Source organism: Cyrtonyx montezumae, unplaced genomic scaffold (assembly GCF_038088225.1).
Source record: "Cyrtonyx montezumae isolate F1298 unplaced genomic scaffold, pur_monq_1.0 scaffold_7, whole genome shotgun sequence".
NCBI lineage: Eukaryota > Metazoa > Chordata > Aves > Galliformes > Odontophoridae > Cyrtonyx > Cyrtonyx montezumae.
Genome location: NW_027072078.1, coordinates 19,207,725 through 19,221,274, shown reverse-complemented (window position 1 = coordinate 19,221,274; position 13,550 = coordinate 19,207,725). Strand labels below are relative to the sequence as shown.

General features: G+C 37.6%; 1 protein-coding gene across 1 annotated transcript in view; it reads left to right on the top strand.

The window, feature by feature from the left end:
- The first annotated feature begins 3,242 nt into the window (after positions 1 to 3,242).
- LOC136057643 (sodium channel protein type 2 subunit alpha-like) overlaps positions 3,243 to 13,550 on the top strand; it is a 71,440-nt gene continuing 61,132 nt past the window's right edge. Inside the window, exon 1 of the mRNA XM_065750436.1 lies at positions 3,243 to 3,321. The gene's annotated coding sequence lies outside the window, so the exon portion shown is untranslated. The remainder of the gene's footprint in view (positions 3,322 to 13,550) is intronic.

Genomic DNA, 13,550 nt, shown 5'->3' with positions numbered 1-13,550 from the left:
AAATTTTAAAGTTAAGAGCAATAGACTTAAGATTTAATCAGAACTAAGTCAGAAAGGCTGATAACTTTTGATTAATTTTATGTCTTTTAAGAAGATGACACATAACGAAACCATGAGCCTGCTCACTCTGAAGACCTGCCTTAGTGATTTACAGAGTAGGCCTAGAGTTTAGAGTTTAAGAGATTTATGGATACAGATTACAAAAAGGAAATTTAAGGGTTCTAAATATGAGAAATAGCTGATTCTTTGAGGCATCTGAAGGGCAGGCATAGATAAATGTCTGTTGGTCAGAACAGCTACTGGCATTGCACTGGATGCTTAACATCCTATGTGCTTTGGAAACTGGCAATTGACCTTTTGCTCCATCTCTTCTGGATAAATGTTTTTGCTTGGTTTAAAGAAATGGTTATTTTTTTATGCATATAGCTGTTAGCCATGCTATGAGGGGCAAAGAGAAATTTCTGGCAGAAACTAACTTTATCAGCATGGTTGAGTAAGCAAAAAGATTCCCCTGGCTAGTCTAGTTTTAAGACAAGTTTGAAACTGTCAGAAAATGAGATTTGTTCAATCAATATATGTTTTAATTCCACATAGTTATCGTTAATGTAATTAACTAACCATTACTAAAACAGGCTCATACATGTTTTTGGAGAGTGGCAGATTTAGAATCAGCACAGAGAGTTACTGTCATTTATTGATTTTCACAGCACTCCTGAATTTTTCATTGAGAAAACTTTATTTTATCACACAGTTGTAACTGGACAAGTTCATGACACTGACAGCTGCAGTTTTTACACACAAATGTAAACTTAAAAAAATTCTGGTAAATTCAGAAATTACGTTTTTATTGTGTTTGACTAAATAGATGTTAAATAACACTTTATTGTGGTATATGTGAGATATTGTCATAACTCATTTTATTGTGCCTTTCACAGGCAATACAGAAAAGCAAAGCTACCTTTGTCAATGAGCTTTACCATTAAGATGTAATTGTGATATAGCTACAGATTAAAGAAGTGAACTGTAGGAGGATAATAATTACAGTTTTTTGTTTTTTTTTTAATCAGTGAGCTTGAGAGAGGGAAATGGTGTTTACGAGGGTGTTGAAATGCATCCTTTTTCCCATAAATCCTAAAGTGGTTACTCTTCAGCTAATAATTCTGTATAAACATTATTATAAGTAATAAAGACTACAATCTCCAAATCTCTTGCAAAACCTTTATCTCATTTTTTTATATTTCAGATTTTATTAATTCTTTTTTTTTCATTTTTGGAATGAAATTATATTTTGTTGCTTATGAGGTTAAATTAGTAGATTAAATTAATACTTGAGATTTTACTGTTACATGTCCCAGTGAAAAGTACATTCAGTAAGAGACAAAGTAGGCTTTAGAACATCAACTTCACCAATTACGGCCTGCAATAAGCCTAAATAAACACTTAATAACTTACTAAGTATTTATATAGTTCTAGAAAGCCGCCAAAGTGTATTCAAAAGTATATAACATTACGTACGTTTTGGGCATTTTGAGGAGCCAAATATTTGAATGCAAAGCAGCGGCTTAGCACCAAGGACAGCACTCACCCTTCCACTTCTTCAAGTGCACCGACAAGAATAAAAGCAGTACTTTTCAGTGAAATCATTGACTTTTTTAAAGCTATGAAAAGTATATGATATATGAAATAGTATTTTAAAGCAAAATTTTTTTAATATAAGGTCAGCATGGTGGGAAGTTCTTTGTGACAATCTCAGTCAAATACTTAGTCCGTTCTCACACATTGGTGCTATGACATACAATCATTACTTCAACTATTTTAGCACTTTGGATTCTCTTATAGTCCCAGATGCCAGTGCAGAGACTGAACCAGGATAGAGAATGATCTCTTTCCTGAATAACTGGTACTCTAACTGTGTCGAATGGTTTAACCTGATACAATTCGCTACCAAAAAGGACAGTCTCTCCAGCAACTTCCCTATGTTGATGTTTGTGACATTTTTGATAAATTAATACATGGAGTATAATTTAAAAAAAAAACAAACAACTGTGTTTTCCGTTCCTAAATAACTCTTCCTGCACTCTTTTCCTAAATCTCACGCTTGGATGAGATAATATTTTCCTCCAAAACAGAGATTTGTTTAGCCACCTCTGCATACAGATGTCTGATAGTCTTTTGATGTATTAGAGCAAATGTACACGATAGAAAACTTTGAAGGCAGTAGTGATAAAATACGTTGATACAGTGATTTTGTACTGTAGACAAACTGACTGTTTATTTGTGTTGCTAGAAGAGGAGACACACTCAGCTATTGAGCATCTCAGCGCTTCAGTAAATCCAGCACTGCTGTCATGAAGAACATATTTAGAGACAACTGGAGTGGAGCAGTCAATTTGCATATTAGACTGATAATATCCAGAATACTATAGAGCATATTCAGGCTGCTATAAAATACAGAAGAGTGCCTTGGACCAAAATTAGTAAAACTAATCACTACAATAACTCTTTACTGAGCAATAATGTATTATCCCAGGCTAAATCTGAACATCCCTTCATTTTGTCTTATATAACATTTTTTCTTCTTTCAATAAAGATATAAATGTAATTTCTATTTTGCACAAAAAACAATCAAAAAGAAGGGGAAAAAAAAGCAGCAAATCATTTCCTGTTATTTTGCAGGAGTTCTGAATAAAGAATGATTTTCTATTTTCAAATGTACCATATATAAATAAATCATAAAACACAGATATCTTGCAGAATCTTGAGTTCTCTGCAGTTCCATGCATACATATGTATATAAGTACATACTCTACTAATATAAAAATTTGTGCATCCTAAATCTCTAACGATTTTTTAAAAATGTGTAAGCATTCATTATCCGTGCACTAGTTACTTCAAACTTGTAGAATGAAGGGATAATATGCGACTTAACACTGAAATGTTGTTTTGATTGGGTGTCAAAAATTCAGCTGAGCTCCTTTCCTTGCCAGTAGGTGGAGCTAGCACGTAATATGCTGTCTCCTTTTTTCCTCCCCCTTAGCCCTCCCTTTTTTTCCCCCACACCAATTTTCTGATCGATGTTGGGATTCACAGAGTGAATCTCAGAACAGGAAGCAGGAGGAGAGACTACAGCATACTGCAGAGGCTGCTTTGTTGTTTTGATGGGGAGGTTCTTTCTTCATTTCTTTCCTTTTTTATTTCAGTGAATTAAAGAGTTTACAAGCTTCATTGCAAGGAACCGGAATCTGCAGCATAAGGAGCCTTATCATCTACAAGTGTACAAGATATTCCCTATGCCATGACTTGTAATTCACTATTAACCAGGTAAGAAAATTTGATATTTTAATTTAAAATGTATTTCTTATGCAATAAATTCCAGTTGTTTTGCACCAAGATTCTTCTCTTGTGGTGCCACACCTAGTTTTCAATTAATATTAATACAGCAAGAGGAGAGGCAACAATAGCCATCTTTGCAACTGCATGGATATTTCATAGCATTTATTTAGGTCTTAGCACAGAAATGAGATATTTTGTGGTTCTCTGGAATTCTCTGGTTGGTCCTATATTTTATTGAGATTCTATATTTAAAATTAGAATTACTTCTGATTTTTTATTCTTCATCCTAACTGTGGTAATCTGTTGTTTTGATGTGATTATCTACAAGCGTTTTCTTTTTCTACTAGAGATTATATTCATGCTGTACCCAAGATATAAATTTGAGTGGTATTCTGAAGCATATTAATACATCCCTGGGGTTGCTCAGTTTTAAAAACCACCCTGCAGAAATGTGCTGTTGCTTCTTTATACCATCTTCAGGCAGAGGCTTACTTTACTTCCTAAATTCATCATATTGTTTCTATGAGGTATAAGAGATTTGCGGGATTCTCCCCTCCCTCGTCTCCCAAAACAGCCTCTCCCTGATGGAAGACAGAATGGAGGACTTGTCTGTGTCTAAATATGGTTTACCACTGCTGTAAATATCATACAAGACACATTCCTGTTTTGTGATATGTTTTTTGTATAAGAATGAATTGTTAATTAAAAGAGCTTCATTTCATATTGCATGAGAAAGAAATATTTTTCATCCACACTGGGAGAGACAGCAGAATGACTCAGGAGGTGGGAAGCTTATGCAGCACCCCCTGACTTTTCTTTGAAACCTGCATTCTTTTCTTAAATTCACTTAATTACAGCAAGAGCTCACTTATTCAGGAAAAAAAAAAAAACAAAAAAAAACCATAGAACTGCATTGATTTACACTGTCACAGATCAAAAAAGACTTGGTAGCTAGTATGTGAGAAAAAAAAGTGTAATCAAATAAAATGCATTATGCTTTCTACTGTTTGGAGGTAAATAGGTAAATATTCAAAACCACTTATTCACCTGTGTAAAGATAAATATTTCTTAAGTGATAAGTGAAGCAACAGAAATTTGCCTGTTGGGGTTTCAATGTTAGATGCTGCCTCAGCTTCAGATAATTCTTTAGATATATATGAATTGTTAAGAGGGTTCACGTGTTCTTGAAATCAATGCATATTACCTGCTTAGTTGCATTTTTGTGATCAGTGTTTACATTATGTATATATGGGTATTGCTTAGCTGTAATGTCTGAAGATACCTTCATTAGGTGGTAAATGATCATGCAGTCTTCTACAGATCTTGAGTAAAGATGAACAACCGTATCTGCAATTTCTTCCAGCGACAAATGCACTAAATAAGTGATGTTCTCTTATATCTGTAGCCCTCAGTTCAACAACTAACAGGCATGTCAATGGAAAGACTCATGGCCTTAGCATTAGGCAAGTGAATAAGCACCCTGGGCCATTCTGTTATTATTTTTTTTTTATTATGACAATTCTCAAGGAGATAACAACTTCCTTTACCACAGAAATTTTATAGTGTTCATAAAATTCAGTTACTAGGCCAAACTAGCCTATATCTTCAAAGATAAGCTGCAGATTAAGATTTCAAATATATGTATATATATATATAAAGGCAGTTAGTTGTTAAAAGCCCTAGAGGAAAATACTGAATCTGAATTTAGATTTTGAGCATAACTGTGAACATTAGTCTTTAGGAAATGCAAACACACAGACGGGCATATCATATTCAAGAATGATCCTGAGACTGACCTTTCAGAAGCAATGGCTGAAGTCAGATATTTCAAGTGTGCACTTCCAAGGAAAAGCAAGCTCTACTTACCTTCTGTGAAATTTATGTAACAAACAGGCTTAAATATCTGCTAGACTATTTTCATCTGATTCTAAACCATGGTGTTCTCTGTGCCATGTAAGCATCTAGACCTCCCCAGCCCAACAGTCCCATGCTGCAGCCCCGGCTTGCTCAGTTGCTCTATGGCAGGCAGTGGTTCACTAATCTGTCCAATTGTTGCTTGCTCCAGCTCTCAGGGTGCTCTGAGACCTCTCATGAGGGGACAGAAGACATGAAATTAAGCAGTGCTTGAATCATGCTGGACAGCAATGACTACAGCTGCAATCCTCCCTTGTGTGTGCAGCTCTCAGCTGAACCTGAAATTCACAAGCAAATTTTTTCTTGTGCTACTTCGCTGTTTTAAGACCTCACACACTCTTGCATCAGCCTCTCCACAGCACAGTGTGGATTCTTCTCTGTGTTTGCAATGACAGGCCCTGGTCTTGTGCTGCCCTGGAGTGGGGACACGCTTTTGTCCACTGGAGCCCGCCCAGCTTGCTGCGCAGGCATCAACAATTCTGGAGGCCTTCTTTGTAGAGCCTCCCTGAAGCCACTTGAAAGAATCCATTTCTTGTCCCTCCACTCCTCTCACTGACAACTACCAGCATGAGAAATGCTGGGCTAAAAGACAATCGTATCAACTGTGGCCTGAATCTCCTGTTCTTTCATTTGCCTGGCAAACATATTAATGTACATGATTGCAAAGAGATGTTAATGTGGCAGACTCAAATGATGTTGAGAACCACTAAATATCATAAAAACTGTTGAAAAGGAGGAAAAGAAAAAAGAAAAGGAGGACATTAATAATTCTGTAATTACTGCATTTTGGGGGAAATAGGAGGTAAAGGTTTAGGACCAAAATACTCAAATTGGACAATTAAAAGAAATGTTGTATAACAATTATTCAGTTCAAATTCATACTGTTTCCCAGCTCACAACTTTACCTTTTATTTCTGTTTCTGAGTTTCTTGTTCCTTTTCATCCTCTCCTATTGCAGTTAGGCTTCTTCCTCGTTCTGCTATTTACTGGTGAGGGACCAGCAGAAGGGCTTTGCTTCTGCTCTTAACTTTCAGCATTTGATGTCTCAGAAGCTACGATTATAAGTTGCACTGAAGGGGCTGCTAATGCTAGGCAGAAACACAGCCAACACATGGAAGCTCTGTAAGTATTATTTCAAGCCGCTAAGAAGCTTTTTCTGAGCATGTCTACAAATTATTTTAGAGAAGTGCAGAATGGCCAGATTTCAATAAATTTAAACAGGAGCAACAAAAGAAAACTTTTATACTCCTGAAGATCCTACTTGGCAAAATTCAGAGTAAAGAGATTGCAGTAAAAATTCTCAGTAATTCTCTTAAAATATTCTGATGCTGCAGTATTATCAGCAATACTGAGTAAATAATCATTAAAATACATTTTAATTTTTCTATTTAAAAGAAACAGGAAAATATCACAAATCTACTTTGCTTGCCTTTTGGTTTTCAAACTTGTAGGTCAGTGAAATAATGCTTCCAAACTTAAAAAAAAATAAGCTGTTTATGAATTTTTTTTTTCTATTATGTGATGGAGCTTTTATTGTTGGAGCTGACTTAAGATCATAATGTCATGTGAATTTGCACTACCAAGCTTAGTTTTTCTTTCTGACTTCATTGAAAGAAGTATTTCACCATTTATAGTATAAATTAAAGAAAGAAATTAGGATGAGGCCAACTGCATAATCACATCCAGCCTGAAGAACTAACTTTTGGCAAGGCTAGAGGCATTGAAAAGACACTCTCAATGGAAAATGCTAAGCAAATACACCTCAGTCAGTTCTGTTCATAGTATATATTAAAAAACAAAGAAAAAAAAATCAGTGATAACATTTCTGTAAGCTTCTCTATCTGAAGTCTAGCAACTTTTTGCATATGAAATTTTTTGAGGTTTTGTGTAAGTCACACTTGCTTCTTAATTCTTAGCTTAGCTTCCATTCAGTGTGGGTGGAAAGAGATTTTGGCCAGGTAAATTGTTCTTTTGACATGCCAATGCTAGCTAATTCTTAGTCATCTTTCTGGAGAACCTCACAGGTCCTTCCCATTATTTGGTGAAAATGCAGACTTCCCCCACCAAGAAACAGGATAGTGTTCAAAAATATGATGATTCTTCCATGCGGTGTGCAGCTACCTTGTTCGGACAAACATTGTAGCACTAACAGACATGCATTTCAGGATGACGGATGTCTAAGTTTTGAACATGTACCAAGGTTCAACACAGACCTGCTGTATGACACAAGATGCTTTTCTATGTCATGCAGTGCTGTTTGTCTGGTTTTAAATGGAGTTGCACGGTACAGCCTCTGAGTATTTTTAGATGTCAAATGGACCATTCCAGCCAAAAAACACTGGCTACATCTCAACCTGCAGTAAAAAGCGTGACTGAAGTAGGTGTAGATTTACATGAGGCAGCTCTCAGGTCAGAACTGTGGTTTTCAAGGCAGAGCATGTGTTTTGTGGAACTATACAAAGCTGCTTGTTGTTTTGGCTATTTATTTGGCCTCCTAGCCTTTCACTCCAACGCTGTCATTCTAGTGGTGCTGAATTAACTAAATTAAAGCTACGATATTTCCATATCTACTCTTGTCATTCTTCAGACAGCAGTGCAAATTTCACTTTAAAAGGCTGCAGATAATAATTTAAATAGAGTGGAACAGAAACTCAGCTTTCATATTTGCATGGATACTATTAATATATACTTTTCTATAATGTTCCAACCATTCTCACTTTCCTCAGTGTAACTGCAAAATTTTCATCAGACTTTGACCCTGATGTGGTTTTGTTTGATGATAAATGTAAATGACTCATTCTGAAATGAGTCTGACTCAAGTTATCTAAAGCAATACACTGTGTTCTAGACTCACTCACTTGTCTTGGTACGATCACTGATTTCACATATGTATACAAAATGGTGCCAGATATATGCAGAGACAAATTTGACAGTCTTTGATCTTGAGAAGAAAAGTGGTTGGAGTTCAATATGTCAGGAAATGCACAGAGATAGAAAAAGGTCAGATAGAAGTGTGAACAGTCCTTTCAGTAGACACTGCAGTCTGAATTTTCTGTTTAAAGATGAATTCCATAAACAGGCACCAACAAAAATAAGGCTGAAGTAGTGCCTAAATATCTGAACAGACCATGTGCTTACAGGGAGGCTTATGACAAATTTCTCTACAACTACAAGTATTAAGAGAACTTTGCCCAGGATACATGAAATTTAATGGCCTGTCTCGAACAAAATGTAAATTGTTTAGTAGCACTGTATTTATTGTATGCTCTTTAGGTATGGATATTTATACTTAATGAAAAACAGTGAAAAATCCTGCCTGTTGGGACACTCTTTGTGTAGAGCTTTCTGGAGAGGTTGTTCTAACAGGGACTATGGTACACAGAGTTGTATTACAAGAGCTTAACAGGTGTACCTGTAGAGTGTGCCAGCTCCATATGTTTTCTGTTGACTGAGAGTCAATAATGAAACCATGGAAACTAAAAGATAAGTACTGGTACCAAGCAGAATGAGAAAATCTTCCATCTGTAGCTGTGCTAACCTGAAAGTAGCCCTGGGACTAAACAGTAGATGACTGTTTCCAGATTGAGGCAATGCCTGCACAGACATCTTAACAGCAAATGCATTTGCTCAAGTTTGACTTCGGAGTGCAGGGATAGGTATCCATTTTGTAGAATGGTCATTACCACGGAAGTGCTGACGGCAGATGGCCTCCTAGGTACCACAGTACTGCTACAAAAAATTACCCAAATGAAAATACTGGGATGCAGGATGAGCTGCCATTTTATTTTAATTTGAATTGTGGAATTTCTAATAGTAATGGACAAAATGGAAACTTCCCAATTTCACTGTCAGCAGCAATGTTAAGAAGGAAATTTTAGAGTTATTAGGGAAATCAATTTTATTATGAAGCAATACACTGTAAGTGTTTCTGGGCCACATTTATGAGAGTCACTTTTCAGTGGAATAATATTTTACATCTTGCAGCCAGTTTGCTTTTGTATTTTTGTAGAATGAACATATGCAACCGTCACAGAACATTTTCAAGAGTTATTGTTTCAGATGATTTTGTTTTTACAACACTGTATTTTTGGGTAGAGTTAACATTTAAAGCATTCCACGGGCTTTTACAATGTTTGTGACTGTAAAAAGGATATTTGTGCTTTTGCTACTATTTTGGAATTAAGCGATCTCTGATCTGAAGCAAAGCTTTGGTCCTCTAAGCCAAGCTGAAGGCAGGTTAGCCTTAATACACATTGAATGTTACTGTACTCCACCAGCATCCCTAAGAAAAGAAGAAAAAACACTAAAAAAATGTTTGTAAACGTAAGGGTTTGAAGACAGTGACCTCTAATACTACATAGAACATTTAGATGCTATTGCTCATGCTGGTATCTTGCCTTGTGGAGTGGCAGAGGCTGGTAACCTAGAAGCACTCTCCTCTGCAGTGAAAGGAATTATATTGATTTTCTCACTATTGATCTCACTTCCAACTTATTTAAAGGATTCACACATTCTGAAATTTACATGGTCTCAGTGAGAAAGACACAATGGAAATGATCCATGTGAGCGAGCTTGGTTCAGTATTGTGAAGATGGTTGACCACCTCTGAAACTATGATAAGAAAAGGAAATAATCTCTTGGGAATCCAAGGAAAAGATGAGAAAAGAGATTGTTAGCTGGGAAAGCAATTGAATGAAGAGATCACAGATGTGGTGGGAAAAAATTACGTAAGGAACACAAATTCAGTACATACGAGAAGGAAAAAGCATTGTAAAGTAAATACTGAGATGCGTATTTATTATCCCTATATGGTGGTGAACAGAGCAATCTGCATAGCTCCAGTGGGAAGATCTCTTGGCAGAGGTACACCTCCAGGTAGCAGGTGATGCTGTGAGGAAGGAGCACGTGTGAGAACTCTTTGGGGATCTCCTGTGTTGCCTCTAATTGGAACCTGCTTTCCTGGCTTAAACACAGTGACAAATGAAAAACTCTCTTGAGGAGATTTTCAACATCTGCTCCCTTGCTTTATTCAAATATACCAACAACAACAGCAAAAAACCTGGCTATACTAAAAAAAAATAATTACACTTAAGAAATGGAGTGAAGTGGAAGCTCTATTTCAGTCTATGAGTTGTGTAGATTATCCTAGGCAGTCCTTCTTTTCCTCATAAAGTCAGATTATGAGTGAGCCCTCCTCTCTTCTTTTTTTGCTGCCTTGAAATAGAATCTGTTTTTATCAGATAGTAACTAGAACATTACAGATGTTGGTTCCCTAATTTTTTCTTTTTCCATGTTTTTCCCTCTTATGAAAAAATGTCCAGAAGATACATATAGAAACTGTTCTCCATTTCTGGCACATTCTTATATTTAGAAGAACTTTTAAATTAACTTCTGCAAGTATTTTTATCAAGTATGTAGGTTGTTTTTTTGTTTTGTTTGGGTTTTTTTTGCAGATAATGCATTAAAACCTGCAAAAAATTTAAAAGTAAGTTAGCATGCAATCCAAAGCAATATTAAAATGTCCTCACGTTGTTTCAGATATGCATAGAAAAACCAAGATTTAAAATAATGCATTTTATTGCTATACTTTGGTGTTAGGTAACTTACAAGAAGAATCTCATGAATTTGGCATTCTAAAAAGTTATGTTCCAGCTGATGCTGACATTAACCAAGGGACTGCTATAAGCCATGCTATGCAGAATGTCAGAAGAAACACTCATAATTATCTCCTCTGATCCCACATCTATAAATCTGTGCTGTTCCCCCAGGCCTCTCAAGTTTCTTGATGGAACAGTGATATCACTTTTCTGCTCTTACTTCTGAGCATGTCTGCCATATTCACTTTGTCCTTCAGGATAGCTTGATCTATAAATATATTTTTATAATGTTCATGATATTCTCAATTAATATCTTGATATGAAGGTTAGATTATCATGAAAATATAATAGACAAGGAGAAAGTGAGCCTGGCAAGCTGTTTCAGTTTTTTTAATGGCATTTCTATTTAATTGTGGGCCAATTAACCACTCAGTTTCCTTTCAGATAAAAAAAAAATCCTCTAAATTTAATAGAGAGTTGTTTAATGCTTTCTAATGTTATATATCTGACTAAGCTTTTCATTACCCAGAGAAACAAACATGCTGGTCGGGTCACCAGGGAGTAGTGATAATGCCTGTTCTCTTCCTTCGCATGGGAGGCAGCAGGGATGAAGCTACAGCTCTAAGGTTTTCTGCTGGTTTCTGTATGATGGTCTGGGAAATGCTATATAGCAACAGAGCTCTGTTCTGTACAAGTTCCCAACCATAATATTTATCATGGGATCTCATTTCATGCTTTTTGGTGTATTTTTTCCGTTTTGATTGCCGAATTTTGAATATAAATCCACCATTACATGCCTCAAACTGGTGACATCTTCATTTAAAAAAACATTCAACTCCAGAGAAGCTTTGGACAGCTGGCAGAGCTGTAACAAATTATAACTTTCCAATTATTGTAATAGTATGTATTTTAAGTACTACCACAGGAATACCCAGTTCTCACCTTGCCTCTGTTGTTCTGTATCAGCAGGCAAATTCTGTATGTTTTTAACCATCATTCTCCTTCCCAAATCACAAGTGGTTCTTTACAGTGAGAATAATGTTAAAAGAATAAGTGGTTGTTACTTAATTAAGAGGTGTTGAAATACAAGGATTGTTCTAAATACTCTGTTATTTTTTTAAAAATCTAATGATAAGTAAGTGGCAAAGTCAAGTTGTAGGACACTGACTAAAAGCAGTCTCTACATGGAAGAAATTAGAGTTACAGTTTGTAGCCACCTGTGAAAAGTGTGGTTTGAGTGAACTGCTTGCCATCATATCACAGTACTGAGTAGGATTCATCTCATCTCCCTCCCTTTATAGTCAGCGCAAAGAAATAGGTACTTCTAGGGCACAACTTGCCTTACCTTAAACTAGATGTTTAGAGTAAATTTGGCATAATCAAACAAATGGGTAGGAGGGGGAAAAAAGGTAAATGGGACAGGGGAGGCACCTCTTCTGTACACAGTACTGCCAGTCCTGTCTGGAATTATCATGAAACATGTCAGCCTGTATCTAGTAGGTGGTCTGAGTCCATCTGCACCATGTCCCTAAGGAAAAAGTACCAACTTGTAATCCGTAGGACTTCAGACCCCCTCTACACCGGACTCCAGAATCCAAGGGGTCGGCCTCTGATCTCTCCAGAAGCTCTCTGCCACAAACTCCAAGTGGGACCTTCCCTTCCAGCAGCAGAGGATGTTCTTTACATCCTGTCCCGCCCGCACTGGCCCCAGTGCCACGGCTTGGGCTATCTCTTGCTTAATTTGCTCAAAAGCCTGCTGCTGCTCAGGGCCCCATACAAAATCATTCTTCTTCCGCAACACCTGGATAAAGGGGGCTCACAATGAGGCTACAGTTTGGAACATGCTTTCTCCAAAAGCCCACTGTACCCAGAAAAGTCTCTGTCTTACTAATAGGTGGAGACATGGCAGTAATTTTGTCAATCACATCTGTTGGGATGTGACGACGTAGGAACTGAATTTCTTGTGCAGGCCCTTTCACTTTGTTTTGCTTGATAGCAAAGCCAGCTCATAGGAGAATTTGGATAATCTGCTCTCCTTAAATGTGGGACTGTGAATCCTTATCAGCATACGCACAAGGAAACAGTGCCTGACCGCAAGGTGTCCAGTGATCTTTCACCACATCCTTTGTTTCCATTTTTCTTGCTCACTTCTCCCCGGGCTTCATGGTCAGGAGTCTGCTGTTTTCACCAGCTACGGAATGTGCTGAGCCCCAGGGCAGGAAGTATTCCCACATGGGACCTTGCCTATTGACTTGATTTCCAGGATCACAGAAGCCTGTGTGCTTCTGGCCCATGTTGAACCACCGCTTCCCTGGCACAAAGCCACCTATTCCCTCCCAGCGGAACGTAGCGGAGACTGCGGGATCTGTCCTTTTTGTTGTTTTGCTCGCTTCAGGGACCTTGATATGCTTCACCACAGAGGACAGCTGCGAGCAGCGCTGCTGCGCCGCGCTCCCCCAGGCTGCGTCACTCCTGCGGGACCCTGCGCGCTGCTGCTGAGCTGCAGGAGCCCGCCTGCGCCCGCACGGTTCGAGGGGAAAAGCTCCCGTGTTATCCGCGGAGCTGCTCGGGCCGCTGTGTGGGGCGGTCCCCGCGCTTCTGGTGTCGCTCCTGGTTTTACTTTTGGAAATGAGCTCCTCGAGAGGCCGTTGCGCTTGCTTGCTTTGCAGCTGCGCGTCTATTTAGAGAATGCACCATTTCGAATCG